Source organism: Pelophylax lessonae (assembly GCF_965119305.1).
Source record: "Pelophylax lessonae genome assembly, chromosome: 9".
In the NCBI taxonomy this organism is placed as follows: domain Eukaryota; kingdom Metazoa; phylum Chordata; class Amphibia; order Anura; family Ranidae; genus Pelophylax; species Pelophylax lessonae.
In genome coordinates this window covers 111,102,755-111,116,890 of record NC_138776.1, presented here as the reverse complement: position 1 = coordinate 111,116,890, position 14,136 = coordinate 111,102,755, and positions in this window count along the sequence as shown.

Below are 14,136 nucleotides of genomic sequence, written 5' to 3'. Positions count from 1 at the left end.
CTTCAGATGGAATAGACTTTCTATTGTTTTTGGATTTTTCACATATGGACAATTATTATTGTTTAACTGTTTAGTATCAGCACACTTTTGTAATTTCCAGTCATATCCTATTTTCACACGTTTACTTTCATCACAGTGCTGCTTTTACACATTTACATTGGTTCGCTCACCTTTTTCCTTATTATTTTCTTTGATCACACAGTCCATTACCTTTACCCTCATCTTCTTTAGCAAGGCGGTGCTCATCTTTGAGGTGTGTTGGGGGTCATTAATATGTTGGAATACTACCCTGGAGCCCAGTCTCTGAAGGAAGGGGATCATGCTCTGCTTCAGTATGTCATAGTACATTCATGTGTTGACATTCATGGTTCCCTCAATGAACTATTGCTCCCCAGTGAAAGCAGCACTCATGCTGCCCCTGACCATGACACTCCCACCACCATGCTTGACTGTAGGAAAGACACACTTGTCTTTGTACTCCTGACCTAATTGCCACCACACACGCTTGACACCATCTGAACCAAATGAGTTTGTCATGGTCTCATCACACCACAGGACATGGTTCCAGTAATCCATGTCCTTAGTCTACTTGTCTTCAGCAAACTGTTTGCAGGCCTTTTTGTGCATCATCATTAGAAGAGGCTTCCTTCTGGGATGACAGCTATGCAGACCAATTTGATGCAGTGTATGGCGTATGGTCTGAGCACTGACAGGCTGACTCCCTACACCTTCAACCTCTGCAGCAATGCACTCATACGTCTGTTTTGCAAGACAACCTCTGGATATGACGCTGAGCACGTGCATTCAACTTCCTTGGTCGACCATGGCGAGGCCTGTTCTGAGAGGAACCTGTCCTGTTAAACCTCTGTATGGTCTTGGCCACTGTGCTGCAGCTCAGTTTCAGGGTCTTGGCAATCTTCTTATAGCCTAGGCCGTCTTTACGTAGAGCAACAATTCTTTTTTCAGATCCTCAGAGAGTTCTTTGCCATGAGATGCCATGTTGAACTTCCAATGACCAGTATTTGGATACCACCAAATGCACCTGCTTCCCATTCACACCTGAGACCTTGTAACTAACGAGTCACATGTCACTGGGGAGGGAAAAGGGTTAATTGGGCCCAATTTGGACAGTTTCACTTAGGGGTGTACTCCCTTTTGTTGCTAGTGGTGTAGACATTAATGTCTGTGTTTTGAGTTATTCTGAGGGTACAGCAAATTTACACTGTTATACAAGATGTGCACTCACTACTTTACATTGTAGCAAAGTGTAATTTCTTCAGCGTTGTCACATGAAAAGATATAATAAAATATTTACAAAAATGGGGTGAGGGGTGTACTCACTTCTGTGAGACACGGTCTATATATATATATATATATATATATATATATATATATATATATATACATATATATAGTTTAGCAGAGGCCCTAGGGAATAAAATGGCTGTCATTGCAATTTTTTATGTCACACTGTATTTGTGCAACGGTTTTTCAAATTTATTTAGAAAATATACACTTAGATGAATTAAAAAAAAAAAAATGAAAAAAAAAAAAAAAAACACAATATATAACCTAATTTTTTCTAAAATACATAATCTCTCCTCTACAATGGAAAGCATCAGATATAGAAAAAAATATTGATCGAATGCTCCCCCCCCCCCCAAAAAATGGCCTTGTTTACATCGGATGAGACGTCATGAAGCCGCTCTGGGCCTTCTGGACCAAGGAGATGAGCGGAGTCCCTCTTTCCTCTGCTAAGCTTTATGGCCAGCTGCCCCCACCACCCGATCGGTTTCCGGGCTTCCCGATGAGTCGGACAAGCTCGAGAAGGTGGCAGAAAGGGAATCAAACCCTCCTACCTCTTCTAAAAGTAATCCAGTGGCTAATCAGCCACTAAGATCATTTTTAGCAGAAAGAACAGCAGCTTTGGAAAATTTTAATACCGGGGTATGGTATCTAGTAGCAACCATAACCCACTTTCCTGACCGTCCTATAGCAGTTTTTTGTATGTATACCTGATCCTGCACTTCCGAGTATCAGACGCGAGCAGACCCAATGTCCACTAGTATCTGCTGATTGTTCAGTACACACGCAGAATGGCGATCTTCCTATGTAAACAAGGCAGATTCTCGTTCTGTCAGTAAAGAAGGCATGGATTCTGTGTTCCTGCAAAGCAGGGACATGGATCCATGCTTTCCTCTAGTAAAATCACCTCCCACACTACAATAAAACACTGGTCAGGCATACAGTTAACCCTTTGATTGCCCCTGGTGTTAACCCCTTTCTAGCCAATGTTATTAGTACAGTGACATTGCCTTTTAGCACTGATCACTGTAATAATGTCATTGGTCTCCAAAAAAAAGTGTCAAAAGTGTCAGTTAATGTCCAATTTGTCTACTGCAATATCACAGTCCCGTTATAAGTCACTGATCGCCGCCATTACTAGTAAAAAAATAAGTTATATATATATAATTTTTTTTTGTTTATAGTGCAAAACATAAAAACTGCAAATGTGATCAAATACCACCAAAATAATTTTAATTGGGTACAGTGTCATGCGACCGCGCAATTGTCAGTTAAAGTAACACAGTGTCGTATCGCAAAAAATGGCCTTGTCAGGAAGGAGGTAAACCTTCTGGAGCTGAAGTGGTTAAACTGTAAAGTAATGACGTATTTTCGGTTGGCAAGTGGGCGGTGCTGTCCTATCAATGTAAAGGCCTCTTTTTTTATTTTACGGCAATATATTGTTTTTTTTAAGTTTGTGTTGCTAGGGCTTTTTTTAGGATTTTAATGGTGCAGCATTCAACTGTTGATAAACTGTTCTTGGAGCTGCCCTTTCTATGTAGCACACCACTGCATTGCTATGCAAAAACAATGTTCATCAAAAGCACCTCACACTGCTTACAGTACATTCAACTTACCCCCTTATTGCCAAAAATTAGGCATGTAGCCCCCAAAAGAGACAATGAGAGATGGATCTAAAGGCAGAGGTGCTGCTTATGGGTGCTGCTCTTTGTACACAGCCAGTCACATGTCAGTAAATAATGTACACTACAAGCAACCCCCTATCACAACGTGTTTAATAAAAACTAGGCAATCACCCACAAAAAGAAAACCATTGCAACATAAGCATAGAAAATAGGGGCAGAGGTGCTGCACTTGGAGGTAGTACAGTGTGATTAGGTCCTATAGAACTTAGCAGTGGTAGGGCACAAAGTGGCTGACCAATTTTGCCACATCTAGTACAGTATAGAGTCTATGTGACTTTCATGAAACATTCTTTTGTGGAGAACCAGTCACTTTTATTGAACCACCTGTACCTAGAAGATTCAAATTGAGGGAATGTTTGTTGTGAGTCAGATTGCCTGCTTTATAACTATGCCACCAAGAGTTAAAGAGGTTGTAAACTCCGTAAATTTTTTTTTTTTTACAAGCTGAAAGATAAACACATAATGAGCTAGTATGCATCGCATACTAGCTCATTATGAAATACTCACCTTAGAACGAGCCCCCGTCGTGCCGTCCGCTTACCTCTATGACGGGCGACATGTCCAGTCGCCCGTCTTCCGGGATCGCGGCATCCGGCCATCTGATTGGCCGGAGCCGCGGTGACGTCACTCCCGCGCACGCGCGCGGGACTTGACAGTCACGGCACGGGTCTCTGAAGAAACGGCACTAGCGGCCGTTCCTTCAGAGCGCATGCGCCAGTGACGTCACTGGCTGCATGTAAGATAAATCTCTCCTAAAGGGTACATGTTTAGGAGATATTTACAGTACCTATAGGTAAGCCTTATTATAGGCTTACCTATAGGTAAAAGTGTCAGAGGAGGGTTTACTTCCTCTTTAACCACTTAAGCCCCAAGCCTATTTTTGACACTTTTTGTTTACAAGTTAAAATCTGTATTTTTTGCTAGAAAACTACTTAGAACCCCAAAACATTATATATATTTTTTTAGCAAAGACTCTGGAGAATAAAATGGCGGTCATTGCAATATTTAATATAATAAACGCCACTTTTTGGAAAAAATACAAAAAATCACATTTCACTGCATTTAAAAAAAACTAAACAGTAAAGTTAGCCCATTTTTTGTATATTGTGAAAAATGATGTTACGTCGAGTAAATAGATACCCAACATGTTATGGTTTAAAATTGTGCACACCCGTGGAATGGCGACAAACTACGGTCAATAAAAATCTCCATAGGCGACACTTTAAATTTTTTTAACGGTTACTAGTTTAGAGTTAGAGTGTAGCTCTTTTTTTATATTATCGCTCACGCTCTGGCGATCGCGGCGATACCTCACATGTGTGGTTTGAACAGCGATTTCATTCGCGGCGCGACTTCCATATCCATTTTCTTTCGTGAGTGAGCTCACGGCAACGGGGGCGGCTAAAATTTTTTATTTTCTTAAAATGTATTATTATTTATTTATTTTATTTATTTTTTTAAAATTTTAACACAGGCTTTTAAAAAAAAAAATCTTATCACTTTTATTGCTGTCACAAGCAATATAAACATCCCTCGTGACAGCAATATGCAGTGACAGGTACTCTTTATAGAGGGATCGAGGGTCTAAAAGACCCTAGACCCCTCCACTACACTTCCATGTATTCAAAATGCTGAAAACTGCATTTTTGAATACATTCACTTTTTGAAACTGCCGCCTTTAGCAGCCGAGTAACCCGGATGTGACGTCATGGACGCTGCCTCCGGGTTACGTCATCGGAGACCCGATCAAAGCCACATCCGGCTTAGATCGGGACTCCATCCAGTCGGCGGACATGCCGGCTGATTGCTCGGATCTCCCGGTGGGATGGGAGACCCAGGCATAGACACAGAAGGCGGCAGGAGGAGGGGAACGTCCCCTCCCACTCGCCGATGTAACGATCGAGTGGCTCCCGAGCCGCATCGGTTATTACCGCCTGAAAGCCAACCGCCGGCTCTAAACAACGGTACCGGCATGATGCCTCTAGCTATTTTGGCAGGGGCGTTTACTGGCTGGAAAAAAACCCCAGAGCTAGTGGCTTTAAGGAAGCATTTTTCAGATGTAAAAATGCTCTAATTTAAAAGGCCTCATGCACACTGGACGTTATCAAAACGTCAGTAGAAAGCTGTAGCTGTAGCAGGCATGTTTCAGCTTTTTTTGCAGTAGCGTTTTTCAGCATTTTTTAGCTTTTTTCAGCTGTAAAGTTTTTTTAGCTTTTTTTTTAGCAAAACTATATTCCCACAAAAGCTCATGGCTCAAAAACGTTGATAAACGCCAAATAGCTGCATTTTCAAAGTTTTTAAGCTTTTATCAAAGTTATTGCTCTTTCACACGGGCGGTCCGATCAGATCCGCCTGTCAGTTTTTTAGGCGGATCTGATCGGATCCTCCATGCAGCTCTTTTCGGCCGAAAAGTCGCAGTCGGTTGTCGGAAGCATCATACTAACAAGCCGATAATCGGCCAATCGGACGTTGGCCGACAATTTACACCCAACAATCGTTGCGTGTGTACGGGCCTTTAAGCCCCGTACACACGTACCGATTGTCGGCCGTAAATTGTAGGCCAATTGTAGGCTTGTTAGTATGATGCTTCCGACAGCCGACAGGGCATTTTCGGCCGAACAGAATCTGTCGTGCAAGCATTAACATTTTTGTTGGCCAACACCAGAACGGCCGATTGTTCGCCAGTCAGTACAGATTTCAGCCGACAGACAGCAGATTAGCAAGACTGGGCATGCTCAGAAAAGAAAAAAGACAAGGAAAGTTAACCATCACATGACATCACTTCTGCAGTCCGCTGTTGTTGGCCGACAAAATTCGTGTGCAGTCTTTTGCAGTTTTCAACAGACACGACAGCCCTGTACAAAAGACGGCCGATCGTTCGGCCGACGATCGGTACGTGTGTACGAGGCTTTAGTCATGCTACTAAAATCACTTGTAGTTGGAAAAGAAGCAATCAGTTCCTAATTGACACAATTGGCTCCATATGGATGAATAAATAAAGCTATGAAGCATTGCTAATGACAAACAAGCTCAGTATGTGATGTGAAATGACTGATACAGAGGTCAGGTCTGGTATTAGAAAAATCCTAGCATGCTTGACTATTTTCCTTTTCGCCAGGGCCCACAAGATGCTAAAGCAAAAAAATGCTCACTACAAGGCTGGGAAATGAATATAGAGACCCATTAGATTTAATTTTCCATGGTATTCCTAAGAGTGTGAAAACAGAATTTGTACAGTGGACAGTTTTAATGCAACGCACTAAACACATTCCAGTGTTACAGAATGTAAACATATATTATCAAAAAGGGTTTTCACCATTCTCATTTGTGATATTTACAGTCTACAAGGCACACTTTATTTTCCACTTGAATATTGATAGCTGAAAATAGCATAACATTTACCACCCATCCTGGAAAGCAAACAGATTACAGCACATGAGAAAGGAAGCAATTCTGTCTTAAATAAAGTAGACATTGATTTACCTTCCTCTCCACCCCATCTTGATTAAAGCCATGCTTAAAAAACAATTATGCCCAAACCTGTGAACAAACCAGCCGTTATGTTAAATGCTAATTTCTATTGAATGGAAAGTAAATATCGTCCAGAACTGGCATGCTGACGTTACTCTAAAATTGTGTTATGATTGGAACTGATTGTAAAGGCTTACTGATGATCTGATGCTGTAACTGTTCAGTTACAGGCTTGTTTTGAGCGTAAAAAACATGAGCATGAATATAAATCCGTGAGTGCAATAAAAATTGTTTTCATTTTAGTCTTGTAAAAATTATGCCAGAGAAGTTTGGAGAAGTCATAACCTAACCAAGAGCAAAGTGTAGAACTGAAGATAAGCATGACCTTCTTACTGATCATCTCCAGATACGTTCTCTGCTATCAGATTGGTCAAAAAATAACTTGGACTGTACATAACTCTACACAACTGTCTGCTAATCTGGCATCAACCTAATATAATAACAAAACACAGTTCCAGCCAAAAAAAAAAAAAACAAGATAAAAATGAATCGCACAATAAAAAATAAAACAACAAAAACTACATTTGCTGCACCTTTAATCCAGGGATTTCCCCTATAATACATTTCTTCTGCCATTAAATATCCTTAGTCTGATGGCCAGCATCATTAAATCCACTTTCTTTGACCCCAGATTGTCATGGATCCACTCCAGCCTATGACGGTACAGTGAATCGAGAAGGAGCACAGTGATTTACTCATCTTTCTATCACTCTGCTTTCTCTTCCTGTCAATGTTCTTCTTGTCAGCACATGAACTGATTGTCTTCTTGTACTGCTTCTTCTTCTCACACTCTAGCCCTGCTATACAGGGACTACAAAAGGCTGACACCAGGTCAAATTTAGGTACAAACACTACAGCTTGACTGTAAGGGCTCTTTCACGCGGTCCGCCTCTGTTGGCGGATCTGTGCTGCTCAGCGTGGATCGATCCACGATCCCCGCTGAGCCGGCGGATGACAGCTCCATCTCCGCTTGCAATGCGGAGAGGGAGATGTCACAGCCCCCGCTGCTCTCTATGGGGAATCGGATGAGAGCGGACCGCCTGTCCGCTCTCATCCGATCCCATCCGTTCCGATCCCCAGGACGGATGGAAAATAGGGTTTCCATCCGTCCGGATTTCAGGATCAGATGCGGATGGCAGCAGGTGTCAGCGGACTTGTCACCGCTGACATCCGCTGCTTCATAGGGCGAGAATGGGGCATCCGATCAGATCCGCCTAAAAAACTGACAGGCGGATCTGATCGGACCGCCCGTGTGAAAGAGCCCTAAAGCCCGTACACACACGCAGATCGTCGTCATACAAACGTCGGCGGACGAAAGATCTGCCGATTGTATGCGTGTTAGTATGGTGCCTCCGACAGCTGTCTGCACACAATCTGCGGACAAGAGTCTTTCTTGCAAACATGAAAATTTTTGTCTGCAGACACCAGAACGGACGATTGTTCGCCTGTCAGTACAGAAATCAGCCGACAGACCGCAGATTTGCAAGACTGGGCATGCTCAGAAAATAAAAAACACAGGGAAAGTTAACCATTACATGACATCACTTCTGCAGTCAGCTGAAGTCTGCGGACAAAATTCTTGTGCTGTCCTTGTGCTGTCTTTGCACTTTTCAACAGACACCGACATCCCGGGGAGAAAAGACGAACATTTGTATGACGACGATCTGCGTGTGTGTACGGGGCTTAACTGTGCTCTTGTATGCTGCCAAGGGATTCGCTCCAGCTTTTCCTTCCACAACAGCACTTGACAGTTCACTAGGACCTCTCCACCAATGTGTTTCACTTAACATGCTCAATTATAGGGAACATATGGTCTCTAAAGCCCCGTACACACACGCAGATCGTCGTCATACAAATGTTCGTCTTTTCTCCCCGGGATGTCGGTGTCTGTTGAAAAGTGCAAAGACAGCACAAGGACAGCACAAGAATTTTGTCCGCAGACTTCAGCTGACTGCAGAAGTGATGTCATGTAATGGTTAACTTTCCCTGTGTTTTTTATTTTCTGAGCATGCCCAGTCTTGCAAATCTGCGGTCTGTCGGCTGATTTCTGTACTGACAGGCGAACAATCGTCCGTTCTGGTGTCTGCAGACAAAAATTTTCATGTTTGCAAGAAAGACTCTTGTCCGCGGATTGTGTGCAGACATCTGTCGGAGGCACCATACTAACACGCATACAATCGGCAGATCTTTCGTCCGCCGACGTTTGTATGACGACGATCTGCGTGTGTGTACGGGGCTTTAGAACTTAAGTGGAGTACACACTATAAGAAAATCGGGCGAACGACCATCTGAGTTTCTTCGTTGTTTCACAGGAAATTGGAACCGATGAACGAAAATTCGTACAAAAATTCTCGTATGACAAAGGCTTTTTTTTTTTGTTGTTTATTGTTTCTGATCATGCGCAGTCTTTCTTTTCTCATTTTTCTTGTACAAAAAAACATACGAAAACGGTACACATTAAACAAAAATCGTTAGTTTTTTCCTGTACAAGAAAGATTTTGGAGTTTGTCCCTTCGAGAATTTTCATACAAAAATTTGGAATCGGCTGTTAAAAGTTGTGTACACACTATACGAAAATCATATCAAAATTCTTTGGACGAAAATGTTCGCTCCATTTTTTTATAGTGTGTAGGAGCCTTTAGGTTTGAGGCACACTGATTTAGCCCAACAATCTGGAACAAGCAGGAGACAGACCATATATATGGCCGGTTTACATCTGCTAGGATAAGGTAACTGACAGCAAGATAATGTGCTACTATCGATAAGTTTGGGAGAGGGTAGGGGGATTTATGTTATTGGGATTGATTTACTAAAGGGAAATAAACTGTTCTTTTTGCAAGAGAATTTTCACTTAGTTTAGAGAATGTGGTAAAAAAAAAAAAAACAGTATTTTTACCTGTGCATGTTTGACTAATGGAAGTCAGCAGAGCTTTCTCTACATTCATTAACCACTTCTGGACAGAGCCTATTTCTGACACATGTTGTTTTTCAAGTTAAAATCTGTATTTTTAGCTAGAAAATTGCTTAAACCCCCAAACATTATATATATATATATATATATATATATATATATATATATATATATATTTTAGCAAAAACTCTGGAGAATAAAATGGTGGTTGTTGCAATATTTTTTGTCATGCGGTATTTGCGCAGCAGTCCTTTAAACGCATTTTTTTAAAAAAAGTATATTTCACTGCATTTTAAAAAACTAAACAGTAAAGTTAGACCATGTTTTTTGTATATTGTGAAAGAGGATGTCACGCCAAATAAATAGATATGTAACATGTTACAGTTTAAAATTGCGCACACCCGCGTAATGGTGACAAACTACGGTCAATAAAAATCTCCATAGGCGACACTTTCAAATTTTTAACGGTTACCAGTTTAGAGTCTTTTTTCAGAATTATTGCTCTCGCTTTGGCAATCGCGGTGATGCCTCACATGTGTGGTTTGAACAGCACTTTAATTTGCGAGCGCGACTTCCGTATACGTTTTTATTCGTGCGCAAGCTCACGGCGATAGGGGCGCTTTAAATTTCTTTATTTTTTCCCATTTATTTTATTTAATTTTTTAATTTTAGCACAGTTTAAAAAAAAGAAAAAAATCTGATCACTTTTATTGCTGTCACAAGCAATGTATAGGTACTCTATAAGGAGGGATCGGGGGTCTAAAAGACCCTAGACCCCTCCACTGCACTTCAATGTATTCAAAATGCCAAAATCTGCATTTTTGAATGCTGTCACTTTTTAAAATTCTGCGCCTTTTAGCCACAGAGTAACCGGGACGTGACGTCATCACGCCCAGGGCCGCTGATAGGGCAGTACAACCGGCCCTGTTGTACCGGGCCCGGCCCCCATCAGCTACACAGTGGGGCCTGGCCACATGACAGTTCGTTACTGCATTTTTAAAAAAAATTGCTTTCTAAACTCCTTTCCTGCTTCTTCTTGCCTATGGAGTTGTGTTATATCATTTTCCTGGGCCCCATCAGGTCTTCAGAGGGGCCCAGGAGGTGAGCGCAGTGGAGGGGCTATTTCTTTATTTTCGGGGCGCATGTACATCATGCCGCCCCACTATTCAATTAGTCCCAGCCAGCGGAGTGATACTACAATTCTCTGTTCGGCTCTCGGCTGCTGTCCTGCCAAGATGTGAAGAAGTTGAGCGGCTGACAGGGAGAAGCAGGAAGAGAGTGCAGCTGCAATGGACACATGGACACAGTGAGTGAAGAATAGAGCATAGAATCCTCACTGTGTCCTATTATATCACAGCACAGCAGGTTATCATTAGCAGCACAAAAATCTGGGGCTCTATCATGTCTCTGTGTCACACGGCTGTTGGGTGCTGACTTTGTCAACTTATGGCTGTACTGAGTTTTACAGACTGTAACAGAGCACAGCCATAACAAAGTCAGCACCCAACAGTCATGTGACACAGAGCCATGGTAGAGCCCCTGCTTTTTGTGCTGCCTGTGTGATTATCATAATGCTCATGATCATAGGACACAGTGAGATTCTACTTTACACTTCAGTTGGGGGAGCAGTAAACATGTGCAGTGGAGCTGCATTTTTACTGCCCCCCAAACCAATCCCCTTTAACTGCTTCCCTTCCAGCTACATACTGTACCAGTACGTCACTGGATTGGAAGGGTGATATCTTGGTCATTACTACAGCAATGATCGAGATATAATTTTTTTTAGCCTCAGTGATTCTGCACACAGTAAAAGTAATTCTAGTGGCTAAGAAGTCACTGGATTACTTTTACAGGCAGTGGCATCCCTGCCTTTACCACCTTTAGGATGAAAACAGTAGCATCCAGTTCCTGAGACACAGTGAGAGGGGCGGATGTCGTTCCTCCCACTTTGTGGCATCAGAAACCAGAAGCGATAAGGATTTTATCACTTCCAGTTTCGGTCTCATGTAGCCATTACCGGTTTGAACAAGCATCTGATCAAACTAATCTTGATTTGATCAGATGCTTTGGAGGCCAGAGGACAGATATGGGGTCTAAAAGACCCCGGATATCTCCATAAAGAGGATATGTCATGGCTCATGCTATCACAAGGGATGTTGTTCATCCCTTGTGAAAGCAAAAAATAAAGATACAGTGTATGATTTTTTCTTTGTAAAGAAATTAATAAAAATACAATTTAAAAATCTAAAATGCCCCCACTACTTTATGCTTATGCGCAATTTCGAACGCACACGTTGGCTCCGCAAGCATTTATATAAACGGCAACAAACCTGCATTTTGTTTCAAGACGGGGTCAGGGGCGGGGCCATGGGTGCCATTTGGGGTTTGGTTGAAGGGGGCCCCGTCAGGTGGACTGTATGGGGCCCCATGATTTCTAACAGCGGCCCTGATCACGCCGTTTCCGGGTTACTGGATAGGAGATCCCATCAAAGCCAAATGGCTTTGATCGGGACTCCAACCAGCCGATGGAAGTGCTGGCTGGTTGCTCGGGTCTCCCGGTAGGACGAGAGACACAGGCAGAGCTGCGGAAGGCGGCGGGAGGGGGGACGTCCCCTCCCGCTCGCTGGGGTAACGCCCGAGCAGCTCCCGAGCAGCGTCAGCCATTACCACCTGAAAGCCAACCACCGGCTCTAAAAAATGGTACCGGGATGATGCCTCTAGCTGCAGGCATCACCCCAGTACAACCACTTTTCCAAGCCGACGTAGATCTACGTCGGTTTGCAGGAAGTGGGTAATGTTTTTTTGTTTCTGAAACCAGTAAACTTCCCGGCATGTTATCCTATGTGTCCATCGCTTTTGTCAGCGTTTTTTGGCAGGGATGTTTTCTGGCTGGGGAAAAAACCTCAGAACTAGTGGGTTTGAAGAGGAGTTTTTCAGCAGTAAAAACACTCTAAGGGCCGGTTCACACTGGTCCGACATACACTCCGACTTCGAGAACACAAGTCGCCTGACATATCAAAATCAGTGGTTCCCTATGAAAGTCATCTTAACTGGTCATACTTATGTCGGTCCCACTTAAAAAAGATTCCTGCACTACTGTTCTCTGACTTGAGCATGATTTTAGACTATTGATTTTAATTAAAGTGGTATCTAAGTCAGATCATCATCTTAACTGATCCGACTTGTGGCATGCACTGAGGTTCTTGAGGAGGAACCCCACGCCAAACTTAAAAAAAAAAAAAAAAATGGTGTGGGATCTCCCCCAAAACCCACACCAGACCTTTATCCGAGCATGCAGCCATAAGGTCAGAAAAGAGGGGGGGCGAGAGAACACCCCCTCCTGAACCATATCGAGTCACATGCCCTTTATATGGGGTAGTGGGTGCTCTGAGTTGGGGGCTCTGCCCCCCCACCTCAAAGGACCTTGTCCCCGTATTGATGGGAAAAAGGAACTCTTCCAGACAAACCTGGCCGGTGGTTGTGGAGGTCTGCAGGCAGGGTGCTTATCGGAATCTGAAAGAAAGGGGGCCCAGGCCCCCCTATGTGAATAAGTATGGGGTTCATTGTACCCCTACATATTCACCAAAAAAAAAGCAATGTAGTGTTACATAAAAACTAGAGACAGTTTTTGACCTTTATTAAAAATGATGTATGTCCCCTGTCGTAGTTCCAACTTCAAGCACATGTCTTCTTTCTCCACTTCCTCCACTGATGTTACTGATGTCTTCTTTCCTTGCCACTGCTAATCTGCTGAAAATAAACAAAACACTCCTCTTTCAATGCTGGCTCCAGCCGTTGAGTCAGTTTTGGTGTCTGTCAGTTCTTATATAGCTATAGGGTGTGGCCTTCCAGGGTGACATTACCCTGAGACCCCCCTACTTGTGATGTCACAAGGGGGTGAAGTCTCAGGGTGAAGTCACCTGATGGCCAACCCCCATAGCTATATAAAAGCTGTCAGACACTGAAACTGACACAATGGCTGGAGCCAGCATTGAAAGAGGATTTTTTTTTATTTTCAGCGGGTCGGCAGCTGAGATGGCGGAGGAAGAAGACATCAGTGGTGTAACCGGAGAAAGAAGACATTGGTGGAGGAACTGGAGAAAGAAGACATCGGTGGAGGAACCAGAGAAAGAAGACATCGGTGGAGGAAGCGGAGAAAGAAGACATTGTGATTGACAATAGAGCTATGACGGTAGACATTCTTCATCTAATATAATAAAGTCCAAGTGTCTCTGCGTCCAGTCCCTGTGTCCGTGGGATTGTGCTACTGCACATGTGCCCCACGGACAGCCGTTGGGACTTGGAGCGCAGAGACTTCAGACAGAAGAACTGCGGTGTACGAGGGGAGGGGGCGTGTCTGCAAGTGCTAATGATGGTCAAGACCAATCACGCGAGAGTGGGCGGAGGTGCTTCATTGGCAAAGACCAATCACGCGAGAGTGGGGGGAGGTACTTAGTCATCACGCAAGGAAGAGTCAGCACGTCCCGCCTGGTCTCTCATTCAGGATATGCGTATCACCACCGGCCAACCACGGGAGAAGATGCATTCCACAGGCTGGAGCCTGTGACAGCACACCCTCCTCTACATTAAGCCTATCCCCACTGGCTAACCGGTGTTCTGTTAGAAAATCCTACCCCATCAGATTTCCGTAACAGCGGCTGAAGAACACAGAGCGTGTGGGTGTATATGGAGCACCCTCTGCTG